We start from the raw sequence: 17,416 nt of genomic DNA, 5'->3' as shown, positions 1-17,416 counted from the left end.
TGCTAACCCTAAGGATGTGTTTAATTCTGTAGGTCACATTACTGTCTGGTAAAGAGGGAAAAGTTGCTAAGTTGCTTGCAAACCAGACATTTTGTTTGTGAGGACCTTCTTGGTAGACAAAAGCCCCCTAGAATTCTTTAGCGGGGATTCTGAATCGAGGCTGTCTGGACTCAAATCTCCTCTTCCACTGCTCAGCTGGTTGTGTGACTACCCACACGCAAGTCACACTCTTGAAGCCTATGGTTCCTCATGTAAAACGAAGGTGTTACTGCAGGACCTACCTATGCTGCTGCGAATATGATTAGATTTGTTAATGTGTGCTTTTAGAAGAGGGCCCAACACATAACAAAGCATCAGTTTTTATCATCATCATCAACTTACCAGAAAAGCTTCCCAAAGAAAGACAACCATATTCCAAAATCCACAGGGCAGAAAAAAGAAACTATAGTTTCCTTAGTCTGTTATTCTTCATTTCTTTACGTTTCTTTTCTCAGTCATTACTTTCACTCACTTATATATAAAGTATGACTTAAACTAGTAAATCAATCATTAGCAAGCCAGATAGACCACTCATAGGTTGACAACACAAAATTATGATGTTACTTAGTCTTTCCTTCACATTTGCCAGGTTCAGGGCAAGAGTATGAATGGTCCTCATAACATCCATCAAAATATTTAAAAATTGGAAATCAAGATGATAAATTTTAGGTAAAATGTCTCTCCTACCTTGACCAATGTGCCTTCATAAAAACCTGGAAAGTGGCAGGGGGATTTAGTTTTCTAACTCCTTCTTCAGCCCATCCCCTTATTTTGTACTCCAGACTCAGTCCTGCACTGTGAGGAGTTTCAAACACAGGCAGAGAAGTGTGTGTCTCTCTAATCACCCCACCCCTCAACTTCAACCCAGTCCACAAGTCCCAGTTGTGTCTTCACTCCCACCTCAGTTTCCAAACAATTAACAAAACTAATTATTTTCAGAAAATACACAACATAGATGAGGCAATCATTTAGCATCCCAAAATTTTATTATACATTTTAGGAGCATCTAAAATTAAATACCATTAAATAGTAAATAGATCACTCAAAATAATTATAATTTCAATTCTATGGAATTGTATGGTTGATTTTTTAATGACATATAACAAATCTAGATGCAGGACCCCCTGTATTAACAATAACACATAGTAAACTAAACAAATATTTCTAAAATATTTATGTTAAAATTATGCATTCTAAATAGTAACAGGCTTTCAAAACTTCAGGGTTCTTCACTTGGAATATTTAATTTGTTGGGGCACTCTTTTTAAATATTGTTCTTAAATCCTGGTATATTAGCAGAACTGTTTCTATAAGTAGTAGTTCTGCTCTGAGCTTACCTAGACTGCAGGACATTAAGTCTGCCTAGATTGGCAAGTGTTCCTATAAGTCACAGAATGTCTCAGCTGGAGGTTAGAAAGAATCTAGCCTTACACTCTTTTCTAAAGTAGAAAAAGATTCAGGGCATTAGACAAGGGATTAGGTAAGGGATTAGACAAGGTCACATAGTTGGTAATCTATTTAGTATTAATTAGTCTAGTTCAAAAGATTGGACCCAATAGTCGCATTAAACAAACTGCAAGGAAAGCTCTGTAGTCATAAAGATCTTTAGAGTACACCACAAGAAATTGCTCAAAAACAGGTGAGCCAATAAATGGAAAATTGGTTTTGGAAATATTTCAAAATTATAATTTTACATTTTAAATATAAGTACCATGCAATTTTTAAATTAAAGCCTATATATTTTAGTTAATAACAGTTTGGATACTGTATTAGTTTGCAAGGGTTGCCATGATATGGTACCACAGACTGGGCGTATATACAATAGAAATTTATAGTTCATAGTTCTGGGGGCCAGAAGTCTTGAGATCAAGTTGCTGGCAAGACTGGTTCCTTCTGAGTGCTGTGAGGAAGAATCTCTTCCATGCATATCCCCTACTTTTTGGTGGTTTGCTGGAAATCTTTGACTTTGGCTTGTAGATGAGTCACCCAGTTCTCTGCCTTCCTCTTCACATGAGGTTCCCCAGTGTGCATATGTGTCTCCAAATTTCTCTATACATAAGGACACCAGCCCCATCTTCTTCCACTATGTCCTCATCTTAACTAATTACATCTGCAATAATCCTATTCCAAATAAGATCACATTCTTTTTTAAAATATATTTTATTGATTATGCTATTACAGTTTTCCTAAGTTTACTCCTTTGTCCCCTTCCACCCAGTACACCCCATTCCTTCTGGCAATCACCTTCCTTAGTTTACGTGTGTGGGTCGTGCATGTAAGTTCTTTGGCTATTCCATTTCCTATACTGTTCTTAATATCCCCTGCCTATTCTGTACCTACCAATTTGTACTTCTTAATCCCTGCACTTTTCCCCCATTCTACTCCTTCCCCCTCCCAACTGATATCCATCCAAATGGTCTCAATATCTATGATTTTGTTTCTATTCTGCTTGTTTGCTTAGTTTGTTTTTTAGATTCTGTTGATGATAGTTGTGAATTTATTACCACTTTGATGTTCATAGTTTTGATCTTCTTTTTCTTAAGTAAATCCCTTTAACAATTCATATAGTAATGGTTCAGTGATGATGAACTCATTTAGCTTTACCTTGTCTGGGGGGCACTTTAGGTGCCCTTCAACTCTAAATGATAGCTTGCTGGATAGAGTAATCTAGGTTGTGGGTACTTGTTATTCATCACTTTGAATACTTCTGCCAGTCCCTTCTAGCTTGCAAAGTTTCTTTTGAGAAATCAGCTGACAGTCTTGTGGGAACTCCTTTGCTGCTTTTAAGATTCTGTCTTCATCTTTAACCTTTGGCATTTTAAGTATGATGTGTCTTGGTGTGGTCCTTTTTGCGTCCATCTCATTTGAGACTCTCCGTACTTCCTGGACTTGTACGTCTATTTCCTTCACCAAATTAGGAAAATTTTCTTTCATTATTTTTTAAAATAAGTTTTTAATTTCTTGCTTTTCCTCCTCCTTCTCATGCTCCATGATTTGAATGTTGGTACATTTGAAGTTATCCCAGAGGCTCCTTAGCCTATCCTTTTTTTTTTTCTTCTTGCTGTTCTGACTAAATGTTATTTTCTTCTTAATTTTTCAAATCATTGATTTGATTCTCAGCTTCATCCCCTCCACTGTGGGTTCCTTATAAATTTTTCTTTATTTCACTTATTTCTGCCTGGGTCTTTTTTATGCTGTTGAAGTACCTAATGAGTTCCTTGAGCATCTTAATAACCAGTGTTTTGAACTCTACATCTGATAGACTGCTTATCTCCATTTTGTTTATTTATTTTTCTGGAGTTTTGTTCTGTTCTTTCATTTGGGTCATATTTCTTTGTCTTCTCATTTTGGCAGCCTCCCTGTGTTTGTTTCTATGTACCACCTAAAGCTGCTTTGACTCCCTATAAAAGCGTGGCCTATTGTAGAAAAGCACACCAGTAAGTTGGATGGGGCTGAGCCTTAGGTAGTCACCAGGGTGGAGCAACCATGTGAACCAGGTTGATAGAGTCTCAGATATGGTGTAGCTACTCTGTAGCTCTGTGGCTCTCTGTGAGGGAGAGCTCATAAAGAGGACAATGCTGCTGCCTGGCCTCTGGAGTTTTGTCTGTGAGGAAGCTGTCCTCTGGCACTCGCCCTGATGCCAGACACTTCAGTTTCTCCCCATATGCCACTGGTGTCCTTCCAGCTACTGCCCTGATACTGGAGCCCAGAGGAAGTGAGTCTGTATAAGTTTTAAGTCCATTAAAGACCCTTTTAGAGGAGACTTCTGAGAATCACACAGTTTCTTCTGCCACCCCAACCCCCATTGGTTTTTACAGCCACAAATTATGGGGACTTATCTTCCTGGTACTGGAGCATTTGGCTGAGTGGTTTGGTATAGGGGTGGGATCCCTTGTTCCTGAGGTATCCCTCCTGATCCCAATTTTTATCCACCACACATGGGTGAGGGGTCGCCATTCTGCCTCTTCACATCTCCATATGTCTTCGTGTGTCTCCATCCCTCCTACCCATTTGAATGAATGTGACTTCTTTAATTTTTTGGTGGTTGAACTTCCATATAGCTCAATTTTCTGGTGATCCTGGGTGATAGTTGTTTTTATAATTTAGTTGTAACTTTTGCTGTGGTTGTATGTGGAGGTGAGCCACGTTTACCTATGCTTCCATTTTGACTGGAAGATTTAAGGTCACATTCTGAGGTACTAGAGTTTGAGACTCCCAGATATAAATTGGGAACACAATTTAAACATGGGGAAGCATTTCATTTTGTAATTACTATTCAGAAATATTAGACAATGCATTCTATGCTATTAGAAAATTTGGGTTTTAAGTAGAGATAACTCAAATATAGAAGGTGAGTGAAAGGATGTGATGTCATGTGTATGTGTGTGTATGTAACCCCACCTGCCACTGAGCATTTACACTGGTATAACCATTTATTGCCTCTTTTAAACCTCATGACAGCCTTTTGAGGGCTCACAAGTCTAAGCAACTGGCCTAAAGGCATGCTTCCAGGATTAATGCCAGAATTTGCAACAGATCTGTTCCAGTTCCAAAGTTTATCCTCATTCAATATAGCCTTAAAACTCATTATTTTCCTTGCATGAGGTGTGTAAAATATATACTCTGTAATTTTCTTTCTTGTCACTCAGAGAGACTACATTTCTCATCCTTTCTGGAAGTTACGTGTGTCTGTATGACCTGATCTGACCAATGAAATGTGAACACAAGTGATACAGCCACTTCCAGGCCTGACCTCCAGGCATCATGCATGATCTCCATTTTTCATTAATTGCTCATCTTGATGCAGAAAATCCAATGGGGAATTGGGAGGCTCTGAAAGAAAATTGGTTTACTAAAAGGTCACAGGACTATGTCTTAGTCAAGAAATAAACCTTGTGTTGAGTTACTGATATTTTGGGATTGTTTGTTTCAGCAACTGGCATTATTTTTCTTGACCAATACACAGGTATTTTATGTAGCAATTATATAAATGCACCAAAATATCTTTCCACTGCATCTTCATTGAGGATTTATGTGACTACCCAGATGACCAAAGAGGCTGCAAACCTGGAACTCTGAGATTAAGAGTCAATATATGAGGAGAGAGGCGTAGATAGTGAAGGCAAGGCCATAGTGAAGAAATTTCTAAAACAATTCATCCAATGTGACTTTCAGCAATTATGAAAGGGTTTTATTCTGTGCTGTCCAATATGGTGGCCACTACCCACATGTGGCTATTGAGTAAGTGAATGTGTCTAATGCAACCAGGAATTGAATTTTTAAATTCATTTAATTTTAATAAATGAAAACTTAAATTTTAGAGGACATATGCATCTAGTGCTATAGTGTTCCACAGTGCAACTCCAGAGAAAATTAATAGAGATAAAGATGGATAAACATGGTGAGGGAGAAGGGGAGGTCTTAAGTCACCAAGAAATGGAAAGGTAGGATGCCATTCTTGAAGAGAGGTGTGACTGATGTGGACCCCGGCTCATGGGGTCCAGCACATTGTGGATGAGGTACTGTTACAGAACAGAGGCCGGGGGACAATTATTAGCCCACCCAGTGATGCCAAAAACTGTAACAGAACAGACACACACACACTCATACAAGGCCAACGGGAGTATGATTTACTATTACTGAAAGGACCCCCCACTAGGTTCAATTGCCACCTTAGGAAAGATGTCTCTCAATGCCAGAAATTTGTGAAAAGGAAAGGTAATGTCTATTTAAAGCTATACAGACTTAAAGTAGTGACCTAATGTCTTCATTACAATATCAAAGTCCTTTTGTATACCCACAGATGCCCACAGTGCTTCTTTCTCCCCCTGCCCTAGTTTGGGGTACTGTATCTCAGGAAAAGAAGTAAATGTCCATGGTTCAGGCTCCTGACACCGTCAGCTGTGTCGCTGTCCAGGCAGGGTCTCCAATTAATCCAAAGCCATGTGGTACCTTCTCATGGCCTACTGGCAAGAGTTCTTTTGCCCTTCTTCCAGGCAAAGTCTCTCCTGCTTCCCAGGCCATGTGGCCAAAGGGAGCACCCCAAAGCCACATGGTCCTCTTCTACCAAAGCTGCAGGGGTCCCTCCCCCCCCCCCCGACCCCCCGGCCAAAACTGCATGGTTCTTCTCAGCAAAGCTGAGGGGATGGAGGGGGGTCGCCACTCTGCCAAAGCTGAGTGGCAGTTCTCTGCTAAAGCCACATGGTAATCTTCTCTACCCAGGCTGCGGGGGTCCCCACTCTGCCAGAAGCATGTGGCTCTCTGCTCCCAATGGCTGCTGTGTCTGGGTTTAAATCCCCGAGCCAATCCTCCTCTGCAGCCCCATTTCTGACTCCTCTTACAATCAGTTACACCTGCCAGCATTCCTGTATTATTCCAAGTTTACTGGGCTGCCATCGTGAGTATGGGCAGGTGTGGCCCCATGTCATGGAGCCAATCTTCTCTAAGCTCTCATACAGGCACTGTAACCAGGGGGAGCTGCCCTTCAGTTACATCTTGGGTGGAAGTCACTTCCATCCCCCTGTCTCAAAGTATGGCCACAGCTATTTAACATATCTATGCAACCAGTTAAAGGTTATAGATATGCTAAATGACCATGCCATGGATTAGCTGCAAAGCTGTGGTTGTACAAAACAGCTCTGCATGTTTCTGCTCCATGTGTCCCAACTTACACCTGTGGGGGGAAGGGGTGAGGACATCCTAATATTTCCTGGACACCTGAGTTCTGGACCCCATTCCAAATCCCTATTTGGGCCCCCCCTCTTGACTGCACACTGTTTCAGCATGAGAAATTCACAGGAAATACGGAGTCCTGTGGAGGAAAAGGGTGAGCATAGCTTTTCCCTCAAGAGGAGAAAAAGCCTCCACCCTTGCTGTGACAAGCCTTTATTTCTTTTCCTTGGCACATTACATGATGGTCCTCATTTACTGTGCACAGGTTTGTTTTAGGTGGTTACCTTTTACAGAAAACAAAGGAGATGATGCTGCTAATCACATCACAGAAGAAGAATATTTGCAAATGCAAAGGGAAAAGTGGTTGAACCAGTTACACTCCATAATGAGAAGTTTCAGCATGGATTTTAGGAAGTTACAGTTACATGCTGTCTCAATTCAGGGTGAGGGAGTTTTAACAAAAGCAGGTCTCATAGTGGCCTAGGTATAATGCAGGCCTGATTCCCCACAGGAGAACCTATCCATGGGCAAGGGTCCTGTGCATCGGACCTTGCTTTCCACTGGGAGCTGGGCTCGTGCCACACAGAATCATCTCCTACATGTGACAGTTAATTTTATGTGTCAAATTAGCTCAGCCATGGTGCCCAGTTGTTTGGTCAAACACCAATTTAGGTGTTGCTGTAAAGTTGTTTTTTTTTTTTGAAACATGAGATTACCATTTAAATCAGTAGACTCTGAGTAAAGCAAATTGCCTTCCAAAATGTGAGTGGACCTCATCTAATCAGCTGAGGACCTTAAAAGAAGAGATTGAGGTCTCCAGAACAAGAAGGTATTTTGCCTCTAAATTACCTTTGGATTCAAAACTGCAACATTAGCTCCTGCATAAATGTTCAGCCTTACCTGTTGAATTTGGACTTTCAAGCCACCATAGCTACATAAGCCAATTCCTTAAAACCAATACCTCTTTCTCTCTGTTTCACCAGATATATAGGTATAGATAGATATACCTATAGATATAGATGTATAGATATCTTTATTTTAACTGTTTCTGCAACCCCGCCTAATACAGAAGGGCACAAGGTTACTAAGAGCCTTTTTCTCAAAGGTATTTCCAATAACTAATTTCAAATAGTAAAAGTTGGGATGTCTGAGATTTTCTGTTGGCAGGAAAATCTCAGACATCCCATGCAGCAACTTCTTCACTGATATGTCACCTAAAGCAAGGGACATAAAGGAAAGAATAAATAACTGGGATTTCATCAAATTAAAAAGTTTCTGCATGACTAAAGAAAACAGCATTAAAATGAAAAGAGAACCAGGTACTTGGGAAAACATATTTTCCAATGACACCTCAGATAAGAGTTTGATCTCCAATATATATAAAGAACTCACACCACTCCACTCCAGGAAGACAAATAAAAACCAATTAAAAAATGGGCAAAAGACTTGAACAGAGGCTTCTCCAAGGAGGACATACAGAGAGCCCAGAGACACATGAAAAGATGCTCAGCATCACTAACTATCAGAGAGATGCAAATTAAAACCACAATGAGATACCACCTCACACCAGTCAGAATGACCAACATAAACAAATCAAAAAAATAAGTGTTGGAGAGGATGCAGAGAAAAGGGAACCCTAGCACTCTGTTGGTGGGAATGCAGACTGGTACAGCTACTGTGGAAAACAATATGGAATTTCCTCAGAAAACTAAAAATGGAACTGTCTTTTGACCCAGCAATTCCACTGCTAGGATATATCCTAAGAACCCTGAAACACCAATCCAAAAGAACCTATGCACCCCAATGTTCATAGCAGCACAATTTACAATAGCCAAGTGCTGGAAGCAACCTAAGTGCCCATCAGCAAATGAGTGGATCAAAAAACTATGGTATATTTACACAATGGAATTCTATGCAGCAGAAAGAAAGAAGGAGCTCCTACCCTTTGGGACAGCTTGAATGGAACTGGAGAGCATTATGCTAAGTGAAATAAGCCAGGCGGTGAGGGACAAATACCATATGATCTCACCTTTAATTGGAACATAATCAACAAAAGAAAAAAGCAAACAAAATATAACCAGAATCATTGAAATTAAGAACAATCTAACAATAGCCAGAGGGGACGAGGGGCAGGGGGTGGGGACAGTGGGAAGAAGGGTTTTCAGGAACTACTATAAAGGACACATGGACAAAAACAAAGGGAGGGTGGAAGCAAGGGAGGGAGGTGGGTTTGGAGAAGGGTGGGGGAGGGGTGGGGAGAAAATACAAACAACTGTAACTGAACAACAATAAAATAATTTAATTTTTTAAAAAATCAAAAATAAAACAATAAGAATTGTGTGAAAATTCCAGTAAATAAAATTAAAATATAAATTTCATTATTTTATTTCATATCATGTAAACCAACAACTAATGTATGGGTCTCACAAGTTATATGAAAGGTAAATAATAGCCAAAAAGTAGAGTAACAGAATAATTGAATGGTTCTAGCCAGAGCCTTACTTCTTAAATGAGATTAGCTCAGTAATTTAGAGCTCTTGCATGCCTATGATTTCCAATGAAGTCCTTTAATTTGTACCTTCATGAGGTCTCCAAGATTATCCCTTTGTTGACAAAGAATAATACTCAGAAACAATCAACTTGTGGCATCAAATCCTTGTACTCTTTTTTCCCTGCAGGACTGGCTGATGGCTTGGTTATGCTTGGGAGTAACTTCTCTGCAGCCCTGGATTCCTGGGTGCATAAGCAGCAGACCTGCATCCCCACAGGTACTGATGCCACACATGAACAATCTTTGAATGTTCATATTCTCCTCAAAAATCATTTGGTGGATTTCATAGTTGTTTGCCACTTGGATGCACTTCTCATCAGGGTTCAACAAGTACTTTCTAGCAAGGATTGAAAACAAAGGGATGCACTAGGCCTGCTCTTACAACTCACAGGCAGGTTGAAACCAAAGGATTTTGCATAATAAATACTATTTAATTTGACAGCTGTGTGTTTATGTTTACAGGTCACCTAGTATAGAACATTCCACTTCTTATCATCTGCAGTTATCCATGATATGTCTTTGTAGAAATGCTGGCTTCATTCGTTTCTGGAGCACCTGGATGGTGACCACCACACAGAACTCCTTTTTGCCCCAACAAACATTTGCTCTTGTGTCCTAGGGAAATGTAGAACACAGATGTTGAGAATTTTGGCTCCAGTTTCCTCATCATGGTATACTACCACTTCCTCTCACAAGCTGTGTGACCTCAAACATATTATTTAACCTTGCTATGCCTCAAATTTCTCAACTATGAAGTAGTATCTGTGTCCTCCTCTCAGGCTTATTGAGAAGACTGAGTGTGATGCACTTAGAATCATGCCTGGTAGCATTAGACCTCAATAGACATAAGGTGGCATCACTTCTTCAAAAGGCAAAATGAATATCCCTTTGGAAGATAGAGTCATCAGAAGTAAGAACCCCACATCTGGCCTCTTACTATTTATTTCTTACTCTCAGATACATTTTCTAAGCTTCTTCTCAATACTTCTTTATCAGTGCTGCTGGCCCTGTACACACATGCCCACTCACAGGGGACACGTTGTTGCTGGTGGAAATTAGGCTCTTCCATGTAATGGCAAGGAAAGCATTCCAAGGGCCATGCACTGAAGATTGTGTTGTGACAAAATTTATCTGAGTGGAAATAGAAATTGTCCTCTGGGTTTTCAATGTTCCGTCTCTATCCATCCTGCCATGGAAAAAGTCCAATAGTGTCCTCAGCAAGGTCAAAGCAAAAGTCAGTGTCCAGAATTTCTGCCTCACATTAAAGCTTAGTCTTGGAGCCCACATCATCTACTGCAGGCCCCAGTAGCTGCTAGAGTTACATGGTCATGTGGTCCTCCGTGAGAGAGAATACACAAACACATGGGGCTAGTATGGGTCAGGAGCAAGAGAGAGAGAGAGAGCATATTTTTCCCCTGGGATTATATTAGCTTTGGTTTGCAGTGAATCAGATGCTTTTTCTAAATAACCAATAAACATTCCAAGCTTTCTTGGGTTTTTGATATGTCCATCTCCCAACCATTCCCATCTTTCCCCAGGCTAGACAGATAGGCATCTTTGGTCAGACAACTCTCCTGTGCCTTGCAACAATCTGGTACCAGAAGAGGGAAAGGATGAGTGTTAATCCCCTTGAACAGCAATGCTGTAATTGGGTGTGAAGCTGTCACTTCCTGGTGACGCAAACAAGCTCATGTTCCCCAGTTTATTAAACTCAGTGTCTAATTCCCTTTGCTCCCTTTACCTTATATATAATTAGCTAACTACCAAAGGTAATAAGGTCACATGAATGCATCACTAATGAGTCAGTAGGTGATATTCAGTTGAGAAACTCAACTGAGATTGTTTCACTCTTTTTGTGTCAACCCCGGAAGCTGAAAGAATCCCAGCACATCATCCCCTAAGCATGGAAATCTAGTAACTTAATTACCATTTTAAAGAGCCTATCTCCAAATATAGATACATTCTGAGGTACTGAGGGTTAGGATTTCAGTGTATGAATATGGGGGGACACATTAGCAGCCCCCAAACCTTCCTTTACAATAGGAATTCATGCCCTGTGTAGCCTCCTCCCACATTGAATCAGGGCTAACTTATGTGACATCCACAAATGGCTTATTTTGTGGTACTCCAGCCACCATATTGTGAAGAAACCTGAGCAGTACTGAGGAAGGGGCCATTTGGAGAGTAATGGAGACTTCCTCCTAATAGTCAGTACCAATTTACCAGCCATGTGAGTGAGTGAGATTGGGTCCTTCAGCCCTGTTCAAGTTCCTGATATCTGCAGCTCTAGCCAACATCTGACTGCAAATTCATGACAGACCATAAGAGAGAGAACTGGCAGCTAAGCTACTTGGGGATTCTGATTCTCAGAAACCATGAGATGAAAAATAACCCTTGTTATTTTAAGTCATTAAGTTTTGGGATGGCTTGTTATGCAGCATTAGATAACTGATACAGTTGAGGTGAAATTGTAGTAATTGAGGAAGTCACTGATTGTTATATACCTACTATCTTTTAGCCATAGAATCATCTGTGGGAATCACCTTCAAACTTTATGAGTGTTATAAAATGTGTGTTATTATCACTGTTTTATTGAGCCTCAAGGGGTCAAGAAACTTATGAAGTTTTAAAATCCATGTGCTTTCTAATGTATCACTGGATCTCTTCTGTGGGATACCTGCACCCAGAGCTGGTGTTGTGTACACAGGTATCTATTTGCTGTCACTTAGAAGCAATAAAAGTGACCCAAAATACCTCATACTTAATTTGAAATTCTACTTTGGAAACGTCACCCTTGTGCATTCAACATTTTCTCTTTTTCCCTCTCACATATTTCCTTCCTTTTTAATTTTATTTTTCATTTACAATTGATATTCAGTATTACTTGATATTAGTTCCAGATGTACAACACAGTAGTTGAGACACTTATTTAATTTATGAAATGATCCCCTCAGTAATTATAGTACCTATCTGGCACCATACATAGTTATTATGATATTATTGACTATATTCCCTACGTTATACATTCACCTTTTCACCAAGCCCCCAACCATCTCCCATTTGGCAACCTTGGTTTATTCTCTGTATCTATGAGTTTGTTTCTGTTTTGTTTTTCTGTTTATTTTGCTCTTTAGATTCCACACATAAGTGAAATTATATGGTATTCGTCTTTCTCTTCTGACTTATTTCACTTTGTGGCTATTTTTGAATAATGATGCAATGAACATAGGGGTGCATACATTCTTTCTAATTAGTATTTTGGATTTCCTCAGATAAATACCCAAAAAGGAATCATGGGGTCATAAGGCACTTCCATTTTTAATTTTTTTAGGAACTTCCATAACATTTTCCATAGTGGCTGCACCAAGCTGCATTCTCACCAACAGTTCATGAGGGTTTCCTTTTCTCCACATCCCTGTGAACACTTGTTTGTTGACTTATTAATAACCATTCTGATAGGAGTAAGGTGATATCTTATTGTGGTTTTAATTTGCATTTCTCTGGAAATTAATGACGTTGAACATTTATCATATGTCTGTCCTCTTTGGAGAAGGGTCTATTTAGGCCCTCTGCCCCCTTTTCTTTTTTAAATTGGATTGTTTGTTTTGTTGGTGTTGAGTTGTATGACTTCTTTATAAATTTTGGATATTGACCTCTTATTGGATGTATCATTGGTGAATATCTTCTCCTATTGAAAGGTTGTCTTTTTGTCTCATTAATGATTTCCTTGCTGTGCCAAAACTAATTAGTTTAATGTAGTCCCATTTGTTTATTTTTTATTTCATTTCCTTTGCCCAAAAAGATATAGCAGAAAAAAATTATTACTAAGAGAAATATCACAGAATTTGCCTATGATTTATTCTAGAATTTTTATGGTTTTGAGTTTCATATTTGTCTTTAATTCATCTGAGTTTATTCTTGTATATGGTGTAAGAAGGTGATCTAGTTTCACTTTTTTGCATGTATCTGTCCAATTTTCCCAATACATTTATGAAATAGGCTGTCTTTATCCCATTGTACATACTTGCCTCCTTGTGATATGTTAATTGATCATATAGACATTAGTTCATTTCTGGGCTCTCCAGTCTGTTCCATTGATGTACATGTCTGTACTTATGCAAGTATAATGCTGTTTTGATTACTATGGACTTGTAATGTAGTTTGGTATCAGGTAGTGTGATAACTCTAAGTATTATTCTTCCTTAAAATTGCTGTGGCTATTTGGGGTCATATGGTTCCATATACATTTTTGGATTACTTGGTTGATAAGATGGCAGTGAAATAGGTGGGAGCAAAGTCCACTTCCCTATGTGCATGGTGAAACACCTAGCCAATCTTCTGAGGAACAGAGTAAACAGCCAACAGTATCCCAGCATATATGAAGATTGGAGACCAAAAATTGTAGAGGACACTGAAAAATCAGATGGTAAGGAGAATTCTTAAGGACAATAAAGTTCCTGGGACCAGTGCGGGGACCAGGTCACCTGCTGGGTCTGCTGCAAAATTCTTGGGGGAGAGCCAGGCTGGGCTGTGTAAGAGGTTGAGAGCTTGTGTGGACCAGAGGAATTTTTCAAAAAGAAAAACAGAAACAAAGAGGCACTCTGTGGTTATTTGGGGAATTCTCCACAGCACATGCCCACCTCCTGCACCCCTATCCCCACAGCCCCATGTCGGTGTGCACTGATTGAAGCCCCACAGCTGCCCACCTGTGCCCAAGTATGAAGCACCAGGGACAGAGCACCTCCCACCTGGGCCCTGCCCACAGGGCCCTGAAGGGCCAACTGGCTCTCTCGGGGGAAGGTGGAAACACCCCTGCAAAGGGGAGCTGCAGGGCTTGAGGTGTCAGCAGTCCCTGGAAAGACTTTACTCAGTGCTGGGACTGAACTACCCTGAAGGGGCACTGAGAGTCCCTAGCATCTAGGACAGCATGGAGCAGGAAGGTGGTGTGTGGGTTGCCCTTGTGCAACTGGTGGACTAAAGGAATAGGCTTGGCACAGATGGGCACTGAGAACAGGGCTGGAAGCTGGACAACAGCGAAGAATGCAGCTCAAGAAGGGAGAAAATTGAAACCAATCCCTCCTCAGCCTGATGCAGCCAGAAAGACCAGGAGAACTGGCTTGACCAGTTTAAAGCCAGCAGAAAGCTTTCTCTTTTTTTCAATTCCTTCTTCCATTCTTTTCTTCTTTCTTTCTCTATCCTTCCTTCCTCCTTTCCTTTCCTTTCCTTTTTTATTGTTTCTTTTTTCCTTCTTTTTTATTTTTAAATTCGTACTTCCTTTCTTTCCTTCCATCTTTTTTATTCCTTCTTCTTTCCTTCCTTCCTTCCACCTCCCCCACCCCTTATTTTCCACAGGAGAGGCAGTAAAACCTGGGACTGTGAAAAGATCAGAGTTAGAACCATAGAGGGGTCATTTCAACAACTGAGACTCCGACACAAATTTCACTTTCCTACTCCAGAGAACTTGCAAGGTGGGAGCGGTGAAAACCAGTACACCTGCTGGAAAAGGAAACTCACCAACAAAGGAACCACCAACAGATAACAACAAAAGAAGGTGAAAGAGGGAGTGGAAACCACACTAACCTCAATCCAGGACTAATCTGGAAATACAACTAAAAGGTGGAGAAATTACCCACAGCAAACAACTGAACAAGAGTGAGAGAGAAGCCTCAAAACGTTGTACACACAGAAGAGTAAGCTTCAACACAACCTGTCCACACCTGCACAACAGAATACAAGATGTGGTGGATTGAGTGACACTCAGTTAACCAGCTGGAGGGAAGGACCCACCAAAGAAGGACCCAACAACAATCAAAACCCAAAGACATACAGAGAGCCAAACTAAATGACAGCCCAAGACCAGCGAGGTCAGGAGATCAAGGAGACCACACCACAGAATCTCACTGGTCTTCTACCATAGAAGTTCACACGAGAAACCCAGAGCCAAACCAGCTCAATTTAAGAAGCAGAGGCTAACAAGAAGAGTCTCACAAACAATAGAAGGAAAAGAAACAATCCTCAAGTAAAAGGAAAGGAGGAGGACTCAGAAAGAATTCCAAATGAAATAGAGGAAAGTCAACTATTAGATATTGAGTTCAAAGCAACAGTTATAAGGAAGCGCAATGAGCTCACAAAGAATTACTAGAAACTACAGGGGAACTACAATGAATTCACTGCAAACTATATAAACATGGAAAAGGAAATAGAAACTATCAACAAGGGCCAAGAGAAAATAAAGAATACAAGATAAACTGAAGAACACAGTACAAAAAATCAAAAGGAGGATCGATGAAGCAGAGGATTGGATCAGTGAGCTGGAGGACAAGGTAGAAAAAACACCCAGAAAGAGCAAGAAAAGGAAAAGAGGTTCACAAAGAATGAAGAGGGATTAAGAGAAATGCAGGACAACATGAAATGTAATAATATCCGTATAACAGGGATATCAGAAGGTGAAGAAGAAGAGCAAGGGATAGAAAACATGTTTGAAAAAGTAATGATGGAAAACTTCACTAACTTGATGAGAGAAAAAGTCACAAAAATCAAGGAAACACAGAGAGTACTAATCAAGAGGAATGCAAAGAGGCCCATTCAAGACACACCATAATTAAAATGGCAAAATTCCAAGCCAAAGAGAGAATCTTAAAGGCAGCAAGGGAGAAACAGGAAGTAACATACAAGGGAACACCAATAAGGTTGGCAGCTGACTTCTCAATAGAAACACTCCAAGTCACAAGAGAATGGGAAGAGATATTCCAAGTAATGAGGACCAGAGACCTGCAACCAATGCTGATTTACCCTTCAAGACTGTCAATCAAGATAGAAGGCCAAATAAGGAGCTTCCCAGATAAAAGAAGTCTAAAAGAATACACCTCCACCAAACCAGCTCTTCAAGAGATACTAAAGGGACTGCTTTAAAAAAGGAAGGAAAAGAGAGGGAGAGAGAGGAACACAGGTATGAAAAATGGCAAAGAACAAGTACCTATTCATAATAACCTTAAACATAAATGGATTAAATGCTCCAATCAAAGAACATATAATAGCTGAATGGAGAAGAAATCACATCTATGCTGCCTACAAGAGACCCACCTCAGGACAAAAGACCTGCGCAGACTGAAAGTGAAGGGATTGAAACAAATTTTCCAAGGAAATGGACAGGGGAATAAAAGTTGGGTAGCAATACTCATATCAGACAAAACAGACTTCAAACTAATGGCCATAAAGAGAGACCCAGAAGGTCACTTCATAATACTCAAGGGAAGAATCCACCAAGAAGATATAAACATTGTAAGTATATATGCACCCAACATAGGAGCACCCAAATACATAAAGAAAATCTTGGAAGACTTCAAGAAAGATATTGACAGCAACACAATTATAGTGGAGGGTTTTAATACCCCACTGTCAAAAGTGGACAGATCTTCCAAACAAAATATCAACAAAGATATTGTGACATTGAACAATGCCTTAGATAAAATGGAATTAACTGATATATATAGAGAGCCTTTCATCCAAAACAAGCAAAATGCACATTCTTTTCAAATGCACATGGAACATTTTCAAAGATAGACCACATGATAGGACAGAAAACAACCCTCAAAAAATTCAACAAAATTGAAATCATAAGAATAATTTTCTCTGAACACAAGGGACCAAAACTAGAAACCCCAAAACACTCAAAATCACCGAGATTGAATAGTATGCTATTAAACAATGAATGAGTCAAGAATGAAATTAGGGAAGAAATAAAAAAATTTCTGGAAACAAATGAAAATGAACTCACAACAACCCAAACCTTATGGACACAGTGAAGGCAGCCCTGAGAGGAAAGTTCATAGTGATACAGGCCTACCTAAAAAGATAGAAACATTTCAAACATATGATCTATCCTACACCTACAAGAACTCGAGGAACAACAACAAAGACACCCCAGAGTAAGTAGAAGAAAGGAATTAACCAAGAACTGAGCAGAATTAAATGACATAGAGACTAAAAGCACAATTCTAAGGATCAATGAATCCAGGAGCTAGTTCTTTGAAAAGATTGAAAAAAAAATTGACAAGGCTTTATGCAGACTCATCAAGAAAAAAAGAGAGAGGGTCCAAAAAAACACAATCAGAAATGAAAGAGGAGAGATTAAAACTGATATCACAGCAATAC

The sequence above is a fragment of the Phyllostomus hastatus genome, unplaced genomic scaffold (genome assembly GCF_019186645.2).
Source record: "Phyllostomus hastatus isolate PE091 unplaced genomic scaffold, TTU_PhHast_1.1 phas_contig_17, whole genome shotgun sequence".
Taxonomy (NCBI): domain Eukaryota; kingdom Metazoa; phylum Chordata; class Mammalia; order Chiroptera; family Phyllostomidae; genus Phyllostomus; species Phyllostomus hastatus.
Note: the sequence above shows the minus strand (reverse complement) of the source record.